Source organism: Mus caroli, unplaced genomic scaffold, assembly GCF_978045245.1.
Source record: "Mus caroli unplaced genomic scaffold, Mus_caroli_1 scaffold_16, whole genome shotgun sequence".
NCBI classification, from domain to species: domain Eukaryota; kingdom Metazoa; phylum Chordata; class Mammalia; order Rodentia; family Muridae; genus Mus; species Mus caroli.
In genome coordinates, this window is record NW_028227271.1 from 18,043,390 (window position 1) to 18,050,508 (window position 7,119).

Below are 7,119 nucleotides of genomic sequence, written 5' to 3' on the forward strand. Positions count from 1 at the left end.
AAAGCAGGAAGCATGTGGTGAAGACTGGGTGTGTTAAATGTTTGTCAAAAATTCAGTTGAATGTCTGGCAGTGGTGGCACACGCCTTTAATCCGAGCACTCCCAGCACTCGGGAGGCAGAGGCAGGTGGATTTCTGAGTTCGAGGCCAGCCTGGTCTACAAAGTTATTTCCAGGACAGCCAGGGCTACAGAGAAACCCTGTCTCGAAAAGCAAAAAAAAAAAGAAAAAAAGAAAAGCAAAATTAATCAAGACATTTTAAAAGGAAATACAAATTGTAAACAAATAAAAACAGGACACATGGCACAAACCTGTAATGTCAACACCCAAGAAGCAAAAACAGGAGGATCTGGAGTTCAGGGCCTGCCTGAGCTGCACAAAAGGAGACTTAAAAAATTAATAGAAGGGCCTGGAGAGATGGCTCAGCAGTTAAGAGCACTGACTGTTCTTCCAAAGGTCCTGAGTTCAATTCCCAGCAACCACATGGTGGCTCACAACCATCTGTAATAGGATCTGATGCCCTCTTATGGTGTGTCTAAAGACAGTGACAGTGTGCTTATAATAAATAAATCTTTAAAAAGAATTAATAGAAAATACATGAAATAGCATTCATCTCTAGATTGACAAAGATGAAAAGGAATGAACTATAGCCAGGTACCCCAGAGACTGAGACAAAAGGATTGCAGGATCAAAGCCAGCATGTAAAACTTAGCAAGACCCTGTCTCAAAATTTTAAAGTTTAAACATTAAAAGGACTATGGATATAATTCTAGATAGGCTGATTACCTACCAGGCTTGAGAGCCCAGGTTCAACACCCCCCCCCCAGTAACAGAATAGGTGTGGACATATAATCACAGCACTTGGGGAGGCAGGTGGATTTCTGTGAGTTCAAGGCCAGCCTGCTCTACATAAAGAGTTCCAGGACAGCCAGGGCTACATAACAAGACCCATTCTCCAAACAATCTTCAGTGAAACACATACCCATGCACGCATGTGCTTGCACACACATACACACACACATACACACAACGTGACTGAGAAGCATCAGAGTCAGTGAGAGCGTAAACCAGGTCCACATTTCTACAGTGCCATTTGACAAACCAGATGAGGGCAGAACTCTACAAATGTACAAACTTTTCTCACTTCAGCATCTAGGCATTTACCCTACAGAACTGGGCAAAGAGACACACATCTTTAGTGCCATCTCTACCACTATTGAAAACTGAAAAATGACAGTCATACATCTGACTGTAAAAGCAGTGGGTTAAATGAACTGTGACACAGCTGCCGGTGCAGGGCAGAGTAACCCTCAAAACAAAAACCCTGTCTCAAAAAGTAAAAAGAAGGCTGGGATACAGTTCAGTGGCTGAGCAGGATATCAGTATTCATGAGGGCCTAGGTCACTAGAAGAATAGAAATAATTTATGGGCTACTATTCATTGGAAAGACGCATTTCCATCTTTTGTTAGATTGCATTATACATGTAGGCTGAGAAGATTCTAGAATTCCACTGTATGAGTTAAAATGTTTCCAGATGAACAAAACATACACTGACTTAAACAATTACAGGAAGTTACTGGTTGAGCGATGGGAAAAAAAAAAAAAAAAGTAGGAATAAGTCACACTTTGGATATAGCCAGCCCAGGCTGCAGGTCCACTTAGGAACCAGGCTCTTGCCTCTGGCCTCCTTCTGGTGGTAATAAAAGTCGGAAACTGGATTCCCTCGTTATCATAGGATGGCTGCCAGTACCCAGTGAAGTGGCAGGCATTCTAGTTCAGAGCCACTAGGAGCTTGCCATGTAGTAATGAATCCAGTCCTAAGCCAGGCGTGGTCACACCCAGGTGGATACCTGCACTGCCTGGCTTCAGTTTAGATACCAGTTGTCTCTGTATCTACAGGTTCCAAGTCTGACTTTTGTTATTATCTTTCCCTAAGTAGAACAGTATGACAACTACCTCATAGATTTGCATGGTATTGGGTGTTACGTAAGCTATGACTAAAGTCCATGGGAAGGTAAGTGTAGGCTCTGTGCAAATACTGTACTCTATGTGTGTGTGTGTGTGTGTGTGTGTGCGTGCACACACATACATATGTGTGCTCACACCACATGTAGAGCCCAAGCCAAATATCTTGTCCAGTCCCTCTCCACCTTTTTTTTTTTTTTGAAACAGAATCTCTCACTGAACTTAGGCCACACTGATTTGGCTTGGTTTGAGTAACCAGCAAACACTAGGAACCCCGGTCACTACCTCCCCAGCCCTCGAGATACAGACATGGACCACTGTGCCCAGTTTTTTTACTTGTGCAGCAAACACGTTGCTAAGTAAGCCATTTCTCTAGCCACGTTCTTTTATATAACAGATGGACTGACCTGACACATCTGATAATTGAGGGGGGAGGGAATCTATAGTCTCCAAGATTAGCTGAGCTTGCCATCCCTAAGGCAATCACTCTGGCTTATACCACTCACCTCTGGACAAGGCAGAGGGGCAGACCTTTTCTATCCCCCTAGTCCACTAAAATGCAGGGCTTTCTGGGAGATGGATGACCATTCAAATCAACTTCTAAAAGCACCTTAGTGTTAATAGTCCTGCCTGGGCGGAAGGTTAGCTAAGGGCAAGTTATTTATCAGGATACATGTACTATATTGCCAGTATATCTTACAAAGCCTGCCTTGCGTGATCACTCATCAGTTTTACTACGGTGAAGCTTTCCCATAGCAGAAGCTAGCCATGCCTCTATTTATTTATTTTTTTATGTGTACGGGTGCTTTGCCTACATGCATGACTGTGCACCATGAGCATGCAGTTCCTGTGGAGGCCAGAAGAGGGCATTGGATTCCCAGGAAGTGGAGTTACAGACTCTGAGCCACTATGAGGGTGCAGGAAATCCAACAGAAGAACAGCCAGTGCTTTTAACTGCTAGGCTGTCTCTCCAGCTGTCTTAGTTAGGGTTCTATTGCTGTGAAAAAAACACCATGACCAAAACAACTCTTACAAAGGACAACATTTAACTGGGGCTGACTTGCAGTTTCAGAGGTTCAGTCCAGTCTGGCAGGAAGCATGGCAGCATCCAGGCAAACATGGTGCTGGTGAAGCCCAGTTCTACATCTTGATCTGAAGGCAGCCAGGAGGAGACTATCTTACCCACTGAGAGAAGCCTGAACATAGAAACCTCAAAGCCCACCCCAACAATGACACACCTCCTCCAACAAGGCCATGCCTACTGTAACATGGCCACACCTCCTACTAGTGCTGCTCCCCATGGGCCAAGCATTCAAACACTTGAGTCTGGGGGCGGTGGGGGGGGGACCTATTCAAACCACTACACCAGCCCATTGTAATCTCCTCATGTCAGCATCCCCTGTTCCCAGTGAGGTTGGTTCACTGCAATTTCTGCAAGTGGGGTTTGAAGAGTTCCATCCTTTGAGGTGTCTGATGGTTTGTCTATTTTCAACTCGTAAGATATTTAAATTGTCTTATTGCAAAACAAAGCGGGTCCAGGGCAGAGATGCTGGAGGGATGTATCTGATACATTGAACAAGCTGGGACAACCAGGGGACTTTCAGGATGAATGTATCACACAAGTGGACAGGTACGTCAGAAAGAGTTCCCTGGCAGCAGAGAGAGCACTGCGAGAGCGTCTGCCCAGGCGCTGCACACCCTGGCTCTGGTGAGCAAGCCCCTCCGACCCCATGCACATGGCTCCTTAGTGTTATCTCGTTCTCATTGGCCCCAGGGTTTTCCGGAGTGACACCTGGAGAAGCAGTGAGTGTCTGACACTGTGAGTTGTCCCCAAAGGCAGCAACTGTCAAATGGGAGGCTCAGAGTGCAGGAGGGGGTGGGGACTAGGTTCCTCATTTTTGCGCAGAAGGATGTCTACACAGAGGGAGCACACATGCGCGGCAGGAGAAAGGAAAGAAAATGTCAGTGGAGGTTTTGCCACCTGGATCCAATTCTTCCTGAGCCCCTCTCACCTTGCTCTTAATTACAGGAAAATGTTACAATGACCTTGATGACACACAGTGCAGCTGGGAAGAGGACCTGAAGGCCAACCCTGGGCAGGCTCCACCCTCAGCTCTCTCCGGCTTCCTGCTTCCTGCCCCCCCCCCTTCATACTTGAGCTGCTGTGGTCTTCACATCTCTGGGTACTGAAGAAGAGAACAGACTCCTAGCGGGGAAGCACCCAGCCTCCACAGCTTCTGCAACCCCAGGGCTGTCAAGGTGGTGACAGAGGCCATGACCCTGTGACTCGGGCCAGGGTCAGTCCTGCAGCTGTCCCTCTCTTGCTGCTAGATGAAGGATTGGGCTCAGGGCAGCCTACCACCAGGGAAGAACACTATCCAGAAAAAAATGAGTGTCTTAGGCTGCCTGGGGTGGAGCTGCTCAATAAGAAAACGTGTTGGAGAGGAGGAGCCTGGGCAGTGTTAAGGAGCCCCATGGAAGCAGGGCCTCTTATGCCTGCATGGAACCCAAGGTCCTCCCTTAACCAGTTTTCTGGTTCTTAGAGACAGGGTTTCGCTGTAGACCAGGCTGGCCCCGAACTCACAGAGCTCCGCCTGCCTCTGCCTCCTTAAATATATGTGCCACCACCGCCAGGCTCCTAACCATCTTTGCTGCCCTCTCCTGACCCTCACAAGGCAGCGGGAGGGTGGGAGGTTGGGGAAGTTACTGCTAAGCATATCCACTTTGGATGCCAAGCCCTGTGTGGAAGGGATTGGCCAGCAGATAGCCCACTATGGCAGGCAAAGAACTCATCTCCAGCAGGGGACTGGACCCCTTGAGTAGAGGCTGCCGTCCGGTCTGTTATCCTCACTGCTCGTTCTGCATCTAGCAAGTCCTCAGACAGGCTGTGTCTGAAACCCAGCTCCTCGTTCTAGCCTCACCGTTCTGGCTTAGCCGATAGCCCAGCAGGCGACAACCTTCCTCACAGTGTCTCTGGTCAGCAGAAGGCTGGATGTTCAGAACATGCTCATCAGATAAACTAGACCCAGAAGGCTATAGAGCCACAGAAGCCTTGTCCCAAAGCACAGGACACTCTTGGCCCTTCCTCATCCTACCACCCAGTTTACAGTGGAGGGGTGAAAGGGTCAGAGTCAAATCTTCAGGTTCTTCTGGGGTGAGAAGAATGGGCTTAGCTTCAGGGCTGTGTCTTGTCCTTTCTGGTGCAGACTTGATAGTGTTGCGAGAGGGTGGGGAAGTGGCCTGGGCTTCACCTTTCCAGCCTATAAAGTGGGGATTATGGTTTCTGCCCCGCCCATCCCACAGAGCTTCTGTTGAGATCTGGGGGAGGCAGATGAGAGGGGGGAGAACTGGAGTAGAGAGGGGAGAGGTTAAAGGGAACAGAGAGCTGAGTCAGAGCCTCCTCTTTTTTTAAAGCCGAAATTGAGCAACTAGATAGATCCTCAACCCTAGGCTACCCACTGTGGGTTCTCAGCTCAGGGCTCCTTCCTAAGGGCTGTCAGAGCTGGAATGTGGTTTTCGACGCCAGGCAGATGCCAGGGAGGGCGTGGCAGACAGAGCAGGAGCCGGGCTTGAGAGCACGCCCTGCCCACTTCCTTATTTTTCTCTCTGACTCCTGTCAGTCACTGGCCCCAGATGCTGCTATTGCCTGTCCCAGCCACAGCTGGTTTTCCAACGTGCCAAGGGTCCTGCCCATGGCACAGCAGGGACTATGCAAGCCAAGGGAGAGGACCCTGACTCCCACCAGCTTCCCCCAGGAATCTCTCCCCACCATGACGGCCCATTCTTCTCCGGAGACGTGTGGCCCATCACACAATGGTTAGCTCAAGAACCATCAGTAGCTCCGGATGTCTATGGGACACCAGGACTCTGCTGTTAGGTTCAGACTTCTCAGAGTTCCTTCTTTTTCTCCCTCTCCCAGTCCTCTCTGTATTGACTCCAGGATCCTTTCAACCTGTTGCTGAGACCCCTGGAGCCCCACAGCCCCAGGGTTTCCAACCCCCATTTCCAAGGCTCGTTTCTCCAGTTTGTGCTTTCCACCGGACGCTTTCCTGTCCCGAGTGCCATTTGACTTGATGATGTCTTTCAGGGGCATGTGTAAGATCCCAGAGCTGTCTCTTAGGTGGCCCAAGCTTCATGGGACTCAAGCATATCCTAGTCAGCCTCTCTCTGACCCTAACCACGCCCATCTGTAAAAGAGGGAACCTGCTCCATCTTGCATACCTCATCAGTAAAAATCAAAGAAGCAATAACTGGGGAATTGCCCTGGTGAGATGCAGTCTCCTGCCAAGTCCTGGGACTGGAGTTTACTTAGTACAAAGACAACTCAGCAAACATCTCTTCCAAGAAGGATTCTGAGACTCGGTAGGACTGAGGGTCCCCAGTACCAGACAGATCATCCTCAAGTCCGTGAGGGATCCGATGGCACCATGCCAGGCTCAGTCCCACTTCCTTAAGGCGCAATGCACGGGTGAGTGGTCACAGAGGATTCCTGCCCTGGCTGTCAGCTGCTCCTGCTGTCCTAATTCGGAGACTGTTGGCCCCCCGTGGGATGGTGGCAGCCTGGCAAAGGGGTCTCTTTATTTCTCCTTTTTTATTTGACCTTTTTATTGATTCTTTGTGAATGGCACATCATGCGCTCCAATTCCACCCATCTCCCCATCCCTTCGTATCCACCCTCCGCCCCTGCAACCTCCCTCACAAAAGAAACTAAATTAAAATAGAAAACAAAAACAAAGCAAAAAGAACCCCCACACACAAACAAAAGTCTCATCGTGGAAGCTATAGTGTGTCACGGCGTGTCACACAGCATATTCTTTTTTGTCCACACATCTTTACTTGCAAATGTCCATTACAATGAGTCACTGGTTTGGTTAGAGGCCTCTCGCTTCGACTAAGCTATCTACACTGGATCCTCTCCTCTCGGGACTCCTCTCGGATATCCTGTGGTTGCTCTGTGTCATGTAGATCCTGCAGCTTTGGATCTGCCTGACCTGCAGCGGGTCTCTTTCTAATGTCTCCCTATGGCTAGATAGTCACAGTGACACACTCGTGTTTACTTCAGGCTATTTCCTTTTCTAAAGAGGAAGGAGGTGGATTTCTTTCTGTACAAGTTTAGGCAGGAAGCCAAGCAAGCTCTGTGCACCTAACACTTGTCC